The sequence below is a fragment of the Citrus clementina genome, unplaced genomic scaffold, assembly GCF_000493195.1.
Source record: "Citrus clementina cultivar Clemenules unplaced genomic scaffold, Citrus_clementina_v1.0 scaffold_5, whole genome shotgun sequence".
Lineage (NCBI taxonomy): Eukaryota > Viridiplantae > Streptophyta > Magnoliopsida > Sapindales > Rutaceae > Citrus > Citrus x clementina.
Window position 1 is genome coordinate 31,772,787 of NW_006262201.1, and position 15,180 is coordinate 31,787,966.

A 15,180-nucleotide genomic window follows, 5' to 3' on the forward strand; every position below is an offset into this window, starting at 1 on the left:
CGTGCCAGGATCTGCTCGGCCACGAGAAGGCGAGCAGAGTCCCAAGCTTTGAAGAAATTACCTAAGGCATGCAAAGGCTCGACAAAGTCTCAAAGCCTGTTTATGGCGAGACCAGAAGCCAAGCGTGCCAGGATCTGCTCGGCCACGAGAAGGCGAGCAGAATCCCAAGCTTTGAAGAAATTACCTAAGGCATGCAAAGGCTCGACCAAGTCTCAAAGCCTGTTTATGGCGAGACCAGAAGCCAAGCGTGCCAGGATCTGCTCGGCCACGAGAAGGCAAGCAGAATCCCAAGCTTTGAAGAAATTACCTAAGGCATGCAAAGGCTCGACAAAGTCTCAAAGCCTGTTTATGGCGAGACCAGAAGTCAAGCGTGCCAGGATCTGCTCGGCCACGAGAAGGCGAGCAGAATCCCAAGCTTTGAAGAAATTACCTAAGGCATGCAAAGGCTCGACAAGTCTCAAAGCCTGTTTATGGTGAGACCAGAAGCCAAGCGTGCCAAGATCGGCTCGGCCACGAGAAGGCGAGCAAAATCCCAAGCATTGAAGAATCTTCCAAGGCATGTGGCAAAACCATATACCAAGCCAGAGCCTGCTCGACCGGACGAATACGAGCAGATTCTTAAGCGGAAAAATAACTCGTAATTACAACACAAGAGAGTAATAAAAAACATTTCTATTAATTTGTTAATAATTAACAAAGCAGATAATCTTCACAAATATTGTTCGTTACAATACAAGAAACATATTTAAGAAGACGGTGGGTCCGCGAGCCGAGCAGCCTCAGTTAGCTGGTCCACCTCAAGTGCTGGGGGAGTATCTCCAGTTGCGTCTGGGGGGGTACTCGCCTCACCAGCATTAGCAGGGATTACACGGGAAGGAGAGTTTTCCTCCTCTATCACCATTGGTACCACCTCTTCGGCATCCTCCTTTGCAGCCTCCTCGTCCATATGTTGGGCGACACCAGCTGCAAGGTCGTCCATCTTTAGATCAAGATGCTGCTTCCCGAGGACGGCCATGATGCAACGATAAGAATACCGAAGTCCCTAATCGTACTGGTTGTCGGCCTCCATCTCCAAGTTCTCGACCTGAGCTCGGTGGGAATCGCGGAGAGATCCGAGCTGAGCCTCATACATAGCCTTCTGCCTTTGAAGATCCTCCTTGACCTTGGTCAACTCCTCCTCGAGGGTAATGGCTTTTGCTTGAGCAAGAGATTCTTGCTCTATCAGCTTCAGGTTCTCGACATTCAGCGCTCCTGCTTTCTTCTCGGCGCCGTCAGCTCTGGTCATCGCTGACTGAATGTCCTCCTTCATCTTCCTGTCATAACGGCCGACCTTGGCCTTATAGTAGGTGGTCATGCAGCTGAGATGGAAAGCGCTATACTGCATGGCTCCCACCAGCTCGCCCAGAGTGCAGCCATCAAAGTCCTTCAGGTCCTTCTTGCTCACGAGTTTAGATAACTCATTGAGATAGGGGACCAAGTGTTCTGCTCGGCTGTCAGGTAAGCGAGATCGAGGCCCGACAGGAGGAGAAAAAGAAGCAGGATCGGTGGCTGCTCCACTAGTTTCCCCGACTTTGGCAGGAGCAGGAGGTAAAGTCTTCAAGGGAGAGACCTGCTGCACGATGTTGGCCCGCTTTGCAGTAGGGGCGTCCTTATTCTGGTCCTTCTTCGTGGTTTGAGGTCGAGAACGTTTCCTGTTCAGAGCCCCAATCACAGCGTCCTCCATCTTATGACCAGGGAGTATCAAGCGAGACTCGAGCAAGTTGTATGTAGCTATCAGCTCCCGGCTCGAGCAGGAATTGGCTAGCACAGCCTCGACCCGTTTGAGCTGGCCAGGTTTGAGCGAGAAATGAACACCCCAAGAAACTACAACACAAACAGACACTTGGTTAGAGACAAACCAACAAAGCGAGAACAATTACGGATACAAGACATCTAAAGCGAGCAGGCAACCTGGGACCGTGAAACGGGGTGGGACGCGATAATCCTTCCCGTCTATTTATGCAACTTGACCCCAAGGACCCCCAGCAAAAAAGAATTTCCTCTTCCAATTCCCACCACCACCAGTAGGGAGGTCGGTTATGGGTTTCCTGGTCTTGGTACTAGATTGAAAGTAGTACCAGCCGGCATCTTTGGGGCTGCTCTTTAGCTGGTATAGGTGCTTCACCTCATCAACTGTGGGCTCGCTTTGGCAACATTTGTCCCACAGTATGAACAGACCAGAAAGTACTCTCCAACCGTTTGGGTTCAGCTGACCAGGAGATAGATTCAGCCTGTTAAGTATCCGGGCAAAGTAAGGTTGCACGGGACACCTCAGCCCATACTTAAAGCTATCCAGATACAGGGTAACGTATCCCCTAGGAGGCCGGCTATGAGTATCCTTCTTTCCTGGGACCTTAAGAGGGATTTCACCAGGAATACTATACCTAAGCCGGAGGTCATTGAGCTCATCAAACGTGGTTATGCATGTCATGTAATCAATAGCGTAATCCCGCGATAGGGCTCTACCCCCTATTGTACTCCGCCCTTCTGGTCGCGACGCTCCTGATGGGGACACCTCGCCAGAATCATCTCCTCGGCCCTCACTCAGGGTGTTCTCCGAGCCAGAAGACCCCTCTTCATCACTATCTCTGCTCGAGGAGGTCGTTTGGGGAGACATCCTCCTAGCGCTAGTGCCGACACTAGATCTAATGGGCTCTAAGGGGATCCCGGGGTCAAAAGCAGGATCAGTGAGCAGACTAGGCAGGAAGTCCAACTCATCGTCGTCAACCTCAATGACCTTCTCTTTACCTTTCGACATTCCCTAAACTCTAACCACAACACCACCACCAACTACTACCCGAACAAAAGAGAACAGAAATTATCTACAACTATCCGAGACCAAGGAGATAGAAAAAATACCTGAAATAATGGTTCAGTCGGTGAAAGACAGAGATGGAGGCCTTTATGCCGGAACTTCTTTGCCGGAGAGACAGGGACGAAGACGGAGGGAATGATGAATTTGCTGTTTGAAAGGATTTAGGTTTCCTAATGGGGACGGACTCTTGGGTTGCCAGCATTTAACGGCACCAAATCCCAAGGGCCTCGTAACCGTTGGTTTGAAATTCGAATAGAGGGGCATATTTCTGCCACATCACCTCGTCCGCAATTAAATGCGATATGACTCTTGGCAGCCTTTTCCAGTCCCACGTGACCAAGAACCGCTAAGTTTCTACTGCTGGTCCATTACATTACCCAACACCAGAAACTGGGGGACCGGTGTTTGAGAGAAATACTCCGACGAGATCAGACGTGATGAGCAGATGTTTGGTGGCAGAAGTCTGCGAGCAGGTGTGTCCTGTAAGAGCCAGGTAGCAGGGGAACAGGGGCAGGAATATCCTGCTCATCCACGAGCACGTCATCCGCGAGGCCAATTTCCTGTAAGAAGCATAAAGTCATTCTTGCTGTATTCTTGCTAAGGGTTGATTCGAGGAGACCCGGTCAACGACAGTTGGCGAGGCATGCTCTCCAGCCCGAGAATCTAGGTACGAAGGCCACGCAACCACCCACGACTACGGAAATGGGGAATCCACGTTCGAGAGGTGGGAGGATAACGGGCGTAGACTGCGAAAACTGGGATTCAGAGGAAGCCTATAAAAAGGTAGCCAACGAAGGTAAAAGGGTTAGTAATTTTGAGATTAGAAGAGAGATAAAAGAAATTTTAAAGAAGAGAAAACTACCCAAAAGCCATAAGATCTGTGGCAAGCGTTCCCCGAACCTTCATATCTGACTTGAGCGTCGGAGGGTTTGCGCCGGGAAAACAACCGGCGTACTCTGACCTGTCTGTGTGCGCAGGAACCTCTGGAGAAGAAGTTTTACGAGGAGAGATCCTGATCGTGGTGAAGTTGATCGAGCAGAAACCCTGGTCGTAGAATGAGGACAACCAGAATCTCGCATCAATACAAAGAGTGTAGAAAGAATGTGAAAAAGTTATGTGAAACGTGAGGTGATGAGATAGTTAAGTTCACTGATGCTCAATAGTCAATTTTATTAAAAATAAAAAATAAAAAATAGTGAGAATCCCAAAGTCGAAAGCCAATAGATTTCATAATGGGATTCATTCATTATTCCATCACGGAACCGAACACCAATAGGTTATCCCACCAGCCACCACCTCAGCTTCCACGCAAGTTTCCCTCATATTTGAATACTTGGCCCACTCCTCAAGTCTTTGTCGACAAAAAAAGAAAAAGAAAAAGTAAACGATGACACTCCGGTGGATCACAACTTGCATAAAGATTCCTGACAGTTGCTAATGCTGCCGACATGATCTTCCAACTTGGAACTTGTAAGATCGGTCAAGCTTTCTAGTTTCTACAGTAGCGTTTAATTAATGAATAATGATGATCAGTTTTGATTATTTGACGACGTTAGTAGAATGAGAGTATTTGAGGTAATTGATCAAACAAAAAGATTGCCCATTCATGATCTAATTGCCTAAATAATAAAAATGCTTAGCCTCAGCTGACTTGTTCCAAATCACTAAACATTTGAGCAGGTATTTTCATCTTTTCGTTATCACATTCCTCTAATCAATTATCTAGCGTTAATCAACAAAAATGATTAATAACGTAAATGGAGGAACTTGGGCTCAAATCTCTAAATTAAACTCGTGATCATTAATATAAGCAAACTACAACAAGTCTATCTTGATCAACGTTTTCAACTCAACAAATATAGACTACTAGTGTTTAGTTGTTAATAAAATTAACAAAAAAAAACACATAAATGTTGACAGCACAAGAATAATAATAGTGTTTACTTATTTATTAAATTTAAACTATGTTCAAGAGAGGACCCAACTTTTATATATTTTATTTTAATGGCTTTAAGAAATTACAAAGTTGATGCCACAATTTATAGTTTTTTTTTTTACCTTTAAAAAATCTTTGGATTAACCGACAATCATCATCAATCCTCGCCTAGGGTCAGGGGAGGATCAAGATGGTGCCTACAGTGAGCAAACATGATGGCAGATGGTGTCCAATTGACCCCCTAAACTTTTCTTTTTTCATTGATACTGTCATGAAGTTACATAATTTCTTACATAATTGTCTCCAATAAATACCAATAGGTATACGAATGCAAACATGATGCACGCATCTCTTTAATTAATTTAAGGCTTAAAGAGACTTTCAGAGATGCCTACAAATTCAATATGGCAGCTCTCATGAGAAATAAAACTAGCTTCAAATTGGATTTCTGAGTACTCAAATAAAGCTAAAAGCATACTAATGAAATGAAAACTCAAACAAAAAATCCTCTCACCAATGCCATCTGACTCTTAATACATAGAAAGAACTCGATGCCTTATTCAAGATGCCGCACAGAAGGTTGGCCTGAATCGTCTTCATAAGTTTAGACTCCCTGTAAACAAAGAGCAAAAACACATTGAAGGTGCAGTTTTCACATAATTAAATTGCACAAATTAGCCTCTATGAAGGACACAAAAATCCTTCAATTCTCTCTGGAAGCAATTAATTTCATTTTTTATTTCATTTTATTTATTTATTTATTGCCATGTTTGTCTAACAACTAATCTTCAACATAACAATAGAGCAGAGTAGTTATATTTTAAAAAGATATACCGATATGATTTAACTAAAATTTCAATATAAATAAAACGTTTTTAGTCAGCACAACAAAATCAAATCAGAACCTCCCAAACTGTATAGATTCTAACTTACCAGTCTTTCGCATCTTTCTCCTTTTCATTCACTTTGGCGGACTTCTCATTCTCTTTTTCCCTCTCTTCCTAATCAGATTTAAAATAAATTTATAAAAACATTAATAATCACTTTTTTCTTTTTCCTTTTATATATATATCTGTCATTAAATCAGTAATTTTTAGAAAAAAACCAACATTTCATAGTGAATGAACACGTACCTTTGTTGTTGATATAGGTATTGAATGGTTGTATTGAGATCGTCCTTCCAAGCCCAACGTTTTTCATCATCCCACTGTTTAAGCTGCACTTTGCGTAAATTGGGTGTGCTTAATTCTCCTCCTGAGAAAATGCTCATATTGGGGCAATCTTCCACCACTAATCTTTCCAGAGATGGGAATTTGAAGGCGCAATTATTGACAGAGCAGAAACTTGTCAGACTTTCTAAGCTCGAAAGCCGCAATTCCTTCAATTCGCTGAAAACAATTTCATAGTTTGCTGCATAATTGTCTCCCTCTTCATCGTCATCTACCACTATTTCTGTTATCATCTTGCAGTGAAATATCTTCATTTGTTTTAGTCGCACCAGACTCTTTGCTGTCGAAGATGTTAGTATGTTTATCATTCCATAGCAAAAATCTACGGCCACAGTTGTTAGATTCTGAAACGATGTCGAGGATGGCACTAGATTAATCAAATTGTCACATCCATATATCTCCAGTACTTCCAAATTGTTTGCATGGGAGGACTCTTGTTTCAAAATCTGCTTCAGATCAGGATGGAAGTTTATTCCCTTTATCATTGCATTCACCCCATTTTCAACTGTTTCAAATAGTTCTTCTCCATCATAATCGTATCCTTCGATACAGAGAACTTTGATGGTGTGAAATCTCTGAAGGAAATCGTCAAGTGATAAAATAGCAGTTGACCAATCAAGCCAAACATTAAGACATTTAAGTTTGCAAGGCAAGTCTTCTGGAAATAGACCTATGTGCTTTTCATCAACACTCAAATATTCCAAATTGGGAAACACCTAGGTGATTGCCAATCAAAAAAAGAAGAAAAAAAAAAAAGCAAGATGGAGTTAGATCTTCTTTTTAACAATTTGACAAATTAAAGTAAATGCAAAGCATTCCGGTGATGAATATTGATGGCCTACCGTGTATGTGTGTGTGTGTGTGTGTAGCATATGATCTTTCTAACAATCATAGAAAAAACAAGGTGGAGTTGATCTTCTTTGTGAAAATTTCACATATCAAAGTAAATGCAAAGCATTCTAATGATGAATAATATTGATGGCCAGATAAATATATATATAGCATACGAAAAAGACTTCAATTATTCTCAATTTACATTTAAACTTTCAAATTCTCTTAATCGATCGGCTTATTTGGTTTGAATTGAAAATCTTACAAATTTCTTTTTTTTAAAAATTGATATTTTAACTTTTATTTTCTTTTTATCAAAAGCAAAAATGAATAAATAACTTGAATTTAAAAAGTTTAATAATATGGTAAGAAGCTTGTATTTCATTAATATTCATCCAACCCAACGGGATTGGATATATTCACTACTGTACAAGAAATGATTTTATTGTGCAAAAAATTTAATAGGATAAGATTTCTTCATTTGAGTTTTGTTCATCTCTCTATATATATTTTTAAGAATATTATTTATGTTAACACGAGATGACCATGTTCTTCTTCAACATCAAAATTGATAATCATTTGTATGTAACAATATTAATTGTTAAGGCATACTAATCTAAAAATAGCTCCTAAAAATTATCTGGGAATTAACTGTGGCTTGAAAAACTCTAGATCTTATTAGAATTTTCTTTGTTTGGGTAATCAAATGCACTCTCTCTTTCGTGTATTAAGTAAACATATAGACATAAAAAAAAGTAAAAAAGTAGAGGAAGAAGAAAAACTCAGATAATTAAGAGAAAACAATTGAACTGGAATTAAAAAAAAAAAATTGTTTACTAACATTTTGTTAAACTGATTTATGTTTATGAGGATATTATGAAGTATAAATAAACTGATTTATACAACTAACATTTTGTTACTAAAAGACAAAGTGATGAGGGCGATGATGATGACAATAAAACTCTAAACTCTGAAAGTAGAATTACTTTTAAGTACGTAAGAATTGAACAATAATTACAAAAGTCTTGCACGTACCTTCTTGGTGGACTCATGAATAGTGCTTTTAAATTTCACTTGGGGACATTCCAGTATTTTTAATTTTTCCAATGATGGAAATTCAAAATGCAGATCTCCTGTGCAGAAGCTTGTAAGCTGCGGAAGAGAACAAAGTTCAAGTGTTGTTAATTGAGTGAGTTCAATGACTTGCGTGTTACTATTGCTGGATTCATCTCCTCTCTCGGCAGCAAAAATCACTTCCAAATTCTGGCATCCAGTCACTTCAATGGACTGAAGTTGTTGAAGGCCTCTGCCAATGACCAATGGAAATACATTTTTCAATTTATCGCACCATTCCACCCTTATGTCCTTTACTTTGCAAAAAGACTCTGCCGCGAGTGGACCGCGACATATTTTCTCAAGGTTACTCAAATGTCGCAGAAGTAATGACTCCAAGACGGGGAATGCAGTCGTCAGAGCTGTTGCTCTATCCACTGTGTCAACAACACATAAAAGGTTGCTATTTTTTACGACCTCGAGACGCTTCAGCTGTGGAAAACCTTCTCCGTCTGATCCATAAAGAACACTCTTCATGTCCAGCGATCCGCCTAAACATAGGTCTTTAATACCCTTCAATTGCATGATATGCCCCCCGTTCAAGCAAATGTTGGCACCACTGGCGACCATCAGTCGGAATATTTCAGATATCTCACTCGATATGTAATCCCATGTCCACTGACTTCCTATCAATATTCTGTACCTTTGCAGCATTTTGAAGAACGACAAGTCTCTTGGTAGAGTCTTTTCATCTTGGATGAGTATTTCTAAAGAGGTCAACTTAGATAAATTATTCAACTCATGAAGGCTGGCATTTCTTCTTTCACCGTCGACTCCTTCAACCTTCCCCCACTCAATGGGACTCTCACCAATATATAGTTCTTCTAATCGGGATAAGCTCGATAAGACATCTGGGGGAATAACTCTCAGTAGGTAACATCGGCGCAATCAACAGCCTCAATTGAGTCAGCTGGCCTATCTCTCCAACCAGTTCCTTCATATCAGAACCTCGAAGCGCAAGGATGACTAATTTCTTTAGGTCTCCAATAATAGCCATGTCTCCTAGTTCACAATAATCCAGAGACAATGTTTGAAGGTTTTGTAAGAGACCAAGCGATGAAGGCAATGCCAACAAATGCATCCTAGTGAAATCTAAAACTCTAAGCTCTGTCATCCCGGTAAAAAAGTTATCTGGGATTTTCAAAGAATGATCATTGTGAATACGAAAGTATTTAAGTTGCGGACACTCGAACCCTTGAGGAAGCTCATTAATATTACTATTATTTAAGGAGATTGCGGTGCAATCCTTCAGCACATCCTTATCTGGCCAGCTGGTCAGCGGGACAACCTCATTTTCCACCGCAAACACATGTTGGTCTCTTGATGCAATAGATATGGCTACATCACGAACAACATCATGCATTGAAAACCATTCACTTCTCCAGCCACCAAGCAACAAGCAAGAGTTCTTGAGTTTATCAACCAATGTATGTGCTCTATCCCGTGCCTCATCCACCGTGTTGATGTTTTGAAACAGACCCAAACCCATGCCATGATAAAGCAAGTCTTTAACGTTACGTATGTAGGAGTATCCTATTAGCAAAAACGTTTTCCTGAGTTCCTCACCTCCTAAATCCTCATCTTCTAAATGATAGTAACTCAGCTCTAAACTTGAATAGGCGGCCCCCAATAAAGACTTATTTTTCAATTGTCGTAAAGCATCCTTCCATACATAGAGACTCGACTTATTTTTCAATGCCTTTGCTACGGGTAAAATGGCAATGGGCAAACCAGCACATTCCTTGACTATCTCTGTTGCTACAGATTTCAGTTCACCATTTTCTATGCAATCACCTGTCATCTTCTCGAAAAGACTCCAAGCTTCTTTTGCATTCAGAACATCAACAAAAATATTTTTTTGACAATCCATCTTAGAAGACAACACATCGTGACTTCTTGCCGTCAGCAGAACTTTACATCCGCCCATATCATCTGCCAATGGAATTCCAATTGCCTCCAAACCAAGACTCCCCCATATATCATCCAAGATTATAAGGATCTTCGTCTCTTTCTTCAATCTTTCAAGCAGCCTCCCTGCTCTTCCAGTTTCACTCTCTTCATCTATTTTCAGGCCCAGCTTCTCTGCAATTTCTCTTTGTATTTCTTTTATTTGCGGTGTTCGGGATACATGTGCAGAAATGACCTTCTCGAATAGATTATATTCCTTGGCCTGCCTGCCAACTTCTTTCACCAGCGTTGTCTTTCCAATGCCACCCATGCCGTACACCCCAATCATGTTGAAGTTACGGTTGCTGAGTGCGTCTAGTATCTCCTTCAAAGTGGAAGTTCTCGATTCAAAGTGCATGAAACCCTGGGTAGAGTTAAGCCATGTCTCCTCTGGAATGGTACGGAAAGAAACACCGTCGAATCTTCCTTTTTCAAGAAGTCCAGCAATAGCATTCGCTTCACTTTCTGCTTTCATGCTAAGCTGGTACCGGGTCTTCAAATTAGGACACAACCCCTTCAACCACCGGTTGTTTGAATTCTCTTTGTCTGCAATAAGTGTTTCGACTTCATTGATGGCCTTGTCCACAGTAATCATCCACTTCTCAACGTGGTGTTGAATTCCGTCCCCTTTAATTCTGGAATCATCAACCTTATACCGCACACTCTCTCTAGCATTCTTGAGCTTATCAACTTCATTATTCAGCTTCTCGAAGTTGGTGTTGTAAGTGCAGCAGTAAGTAAATGGATGAATAATGGGATCAACCAAGTACTCTGCAACTTTCGCAACAGCGGAGGTAGCAATATCCATTATCCCTTTCTTTTTTTATTTTTCGCTTTCAGAAAACAGGGGAAAGCAAAACTAATCAAACTAAGCAGAACTAATCAATCAGCTGGGAAGAGGGAAATAAGAAGTTTGGATAAATTGCTAAAATAAGAAGTTGAATAGATTTAAGGGAGGAGGAGAGGAAGAGAGTGAAAAATCTAGAGATGAAACAAAGGGGGATCCTTAAGACAAATTGAAAAGCGAGTACAATAAATGAAAGATTTGCAAAGAAGGTGTAGGATCGAGGACAAGGATGATTCAGAAAAGGGAGACAGAAAATGAAGAAGAGGTTTCAGAGAACTCTAGAGATTAGAGAAGAGGGATGATTAGGAAAATGCAGAGGCAGACAGTTGTCATCTCAAGTCTCAAGGGTAATCTGAACTTTATGATTTTTTTATTTTTTCAAGAAATAGATATACAAATAAAATGAAAAAAAAAAAAAACCTGTTGTGTGGTCGTGTGGGTTCCTCGAAATCAATTCGGCATTTAATCGAACGGTTGGATGTACTCAGCATCTACACTTCCACGAAGGTTCCTGGAAGTTGCAAGTGCTGCCGGCATTTTCAAACTCGGAAGGTTTCAATAATTCTTCTTCTTTGAAAGAAAGGTTTCAATAAAGAAAGACTAATAAAGCTTAATCATGATTATTTGATAAACTAGAGGTGATCACTGACGATTTCATTTTGTCACCCGAAGAAAACCGGAATGTCAAGTGTCAAATAAGGCTGATGCTACAATACCGGCATGTATCGGATACATGCATGAAATATTACCGTTGGATTAATTGGAGTGGATCCAATGGCTGAGATTCATTTTAGTATTAAATAATAAAAAAATTTACAAGGAAAGGGAGCCTGTAAAATCGGTAAATGAAACAAACAAAAAGTCCTCAGCACTCACTCCTCACCTCGCGATCACAGCTCACCCTCATCTCACGTCTCCATCTCCACTGGCTCCCGCTTCACTCACACGCCAAACGCCTCACCACTCCCTCACCTCCACTCCCTCACAACACGCCTCACCACGGCCATCAACAGCGCCGCAAGTCGGCAATGATTAACGGCGGCGGCTGAAGGAGTTCCTAGGCAACGATCAACGGCGGCACAAGCACGGGCTGATCTCCTTCTTCGGCAACGATCAACGGCGGGGTTGCTGATCTTCCCTATCCTTGGTGGACTTCAACTCTGTCCCTGCCTTGTGGGTCGTTGATGATGTTGATTTCATGGACTACCAGAATTGCGGAGCCTCCAAAGACTGGTCTTGAGTTTTGGAAGACTTTGTTTCTCGTAAGTACTGTGATGGGTTTTGTTTTGTTTGTGAGAAAAGTGAGGAAATTTTGAGAAAATGATGTTTTTGGTTTTTAGGGTTTGTGCTGGTTTTGTTGATGAGTACATGTTTATTTGGATCTGGATTTCAGAGCCCTGGAAAACGGATTTGTAAGTCAATGGCATAAAACAGCTTTTTCAACGAATCCTTTGTCATGCTGCAGGTGAAAAGTAGCTATAGTTTTTTTATCATTCATATAATTTATAGTATCTTAACTTAATACTTGATGCTTTATTTGGTTGTTGGGAAAATGTAGGAAACATATTTTAGTTTTTCTAGAATTAAAATGGTACAAAAAGTTAACCTTTTTTTGCTTCTGTCTTGGTGAAATTTTGATTTTTGTTTACTTCATCATCTAAAGTTAAAGTGGAAGTTTGGATTTCTAATATGTGGTTAATGTGGCAAGTGATTCTCTGAGTTATTGGCGCTGTTGTAAGTTATTGAGGCTTATCACTGTTGTATTAGAGGATTCACGTACACTGAATAATTAGTGGCGATCTAGTATATAAACCAAAGTTTAACATATCTACATATAACTGACTGAAAAGCTTATGTATTATATTCACTCCATCAAGTATGAAGCATATAATCAATTGATCTGCAAGCACTAGACATAAAAAAATCGAATGGTAGAATAGAATATACAAGCATCAGCATTAGATGACAGGAAAAGAGCTCATTAATAAATTATATGAGTGATAGTACTACTTGAATCAAACTGACGTCCCCAGTTAAGAAGAGTTAAATTAAATAATACTTTGATGATTTCATGTGCGTAAAATTATAAATTTATAACCATCAATATATCACCAGACTTTGTAAAGTTAATGTGAAAATGCATCACAGTTGTACTTATTATCTTTTTTCTTTTTTTCTTTTCCAATTAGTCTAAATACCAGTGGCGTGGCCTCGTGGGTCCTCAAATTATTCAAATGGGCATTTCATCGAACAGTGGATATACTCGGCATCTGCACTTGGAAGACGCGTTCAAAAGCTCTAAATCATGTTAAAGTCGACCAAAAAGACAAAGGAAAATGCTTCTCAGCGAGAATGCTGAGAGAATGCCGAGAGAAACGGCCCCACCCCCCACCACGTGAACTTTTGTCCCTTTTGTTTTTTCTTGCTACTTTTGCTTTTTCCACATTTTCTACTCTTTCTCCCCCACATTTGATTCTAACTGTCGAAAAGCACTAATTGAGTTGAGATTTTTCTCTCATTTCACAAGTAGAGAGAGCGGCATTAGGGCAGGAGCCAGGAGTATTTGCTCATTCACGTGAAAGGATTGAGTTGGGTTTTTTTTCTCATTTTAGAAGCAGGAAAACGGCATTAGCAGCCTAGCAGGAGTAGTTCATCACCAGCTTGAAGTAAAACACCCAGCTGGTAAAGAGTGATTTTTTATTTATTCTATTATTTTTTGTTATATGATAATGAAATTTTGATTTAGAAAATTTTATTTAGAAATCAAATAATGATAAATTTGATTTAGAAATTTTTAATTTAAATTTTGTGTTGGATTTAGAATTTCTTTTAATATAAATGTTGTGTTTGATTTAGAAATCTTTTTATTTAGAAGTTTTTTAATTTAAATGATGGGTGGGATTTAGAATTTTTTAATTTAAATTTTGTTTCGATTTAGAATTTTTTAATTTAAATTTTTAGAATATGATGGATTAAATTATTGGTGGATCCAAATTTTGTAAAAATTTATAATAATTTATTCTTAATATGAATATTAATTATTTTGTATACTTATATTTTTTAATTTTTAAAATCTCATATCATGTTTTAATTTTTTATATATTACAGCAACCACTCCCGACGTATGCTTTGCAACCACATTATCCTTCTCATTTGATGTCGTACGAAGGATTTGCAAGTAAAAGTTTCCAACATTTGCTACATCAACAACGTAATGAAGACAACAATGAATGTGATTGATGTTTGACTTATATTTTGTTCGAACAAGTCACATAACCTACTTAATAATTTAAAATGATTATAAGATCATCTAATGCCGAGTTTCATCATTAACTACCAAAATACTCCAGAAATCCAATACATTTAACTAAACACAAATTTAATCAAATCGTTAGACACTCAACCTGAAAGTGGATTCGAAGTAATTTTAATGAAAACAAAGAAACAGGGGGACCCTCTTGATCGCCAACGCCATCTTACCCTTATAAAGAGAAAGAAGTCAAGCTCCATATAATATAATGCCTCACAAATTATACAGAAAAATGGGCCTCATTTCAGATGCTACATAGATGGTTTTCATGAATCCTCGTTTTGTGTGATGATTTTTTTTTTTTTTGACATTTAATAGAGTATACAAAATAAAAATAAAAATAAAAATTTTAAATTTACTAGATGAGCCAATAAAGTATAGTAGTGTTCAGAAATATTTTTTTTTTCTAGAATGTAAATAACCCATCCAAAGTAATTTTATCTTATTTGACTGAGGTTCTCCCCCCTCCCCCACAAAAAAAAAAGCTGCTTCTTGGTTTTTAATGCAAACACGAAGAGCTTTCGTTAATAGTGCTTTTAGATTGGATTTCTAAGTTAAAATATAAATCAGTTTTAGAACACTAAATTGAGGGAGAATATTCGATTTGATCTTATTGTAGGCTACTTCAAGAGTGTAAGAAACTGCTCCTGGAGCATGCTATTACATGTTTTGTTTGTGGAAAATGATATTTGTGTATCAGCAAAACACTAAGAAGACAAAAAAAAGACAGTACTGTTGCATAAACATTGCTGTCAATTTTATGCTGCAATGGCACTATAGCATAAGCAATACCCATATTTCTGCATGTCTTCCGAATATCTTGCAGCTGTTCAAATAACAATGCTCTTTGTTTGCCTACAAACCTCTATTTTCTGTCAACATAATCGAGGTAACAACCCGCAAATAATTTTGTAAATTGAGCCTGGATGAAAAATTGATGAATGTGTTGGTGAGAATAATCATTACTCAAAATCTTTCACTGATGTCCTAAATGATTTCTCCTTCTATAGATTACAGTGGTCGGTTATAATCACAAATTGAGGATCTTGCTGGAAGCTGTTGTTCAAAAAATTGCAGAATTCAAAGTGAAACCAAACAGAACACTTATTTCTG

At 39.2% G+C, this 15,180-nt stretch overlaps 1 long non-coding RNA gene and 1 pseudogene across 1 annotated transcript; one reads left to right on the top strand and one right to left on the bottom strand.

The window, feature by feature from the left end:
- Nucleotides 1-5,023: 5,023 nt before the first annotated feature.
- LOC112098355 lies at nucleotides 5,024-11,129 on the bottom strand (annotated as a pseudogene).
- A 62-nt stretch (nucleotides 11,130-11,191) lies between these two features.
- Nucleotides 11,192-14,295, top strand: LOC18042743. Its single transcript, XR_002905197.1, has 4 exons — nucleotides 11,192-12,019; nucleotides 12,151-12,222; nucleotides 12,947-13,439; nucleotides 13,866-14,295. It is a non-coding gene; the product is annotated as an uncharacterized LOC18042743 (long non-coding RNA).
- Nucleotides 14,296-15,180: the final 885 nt, after the last annotated feature.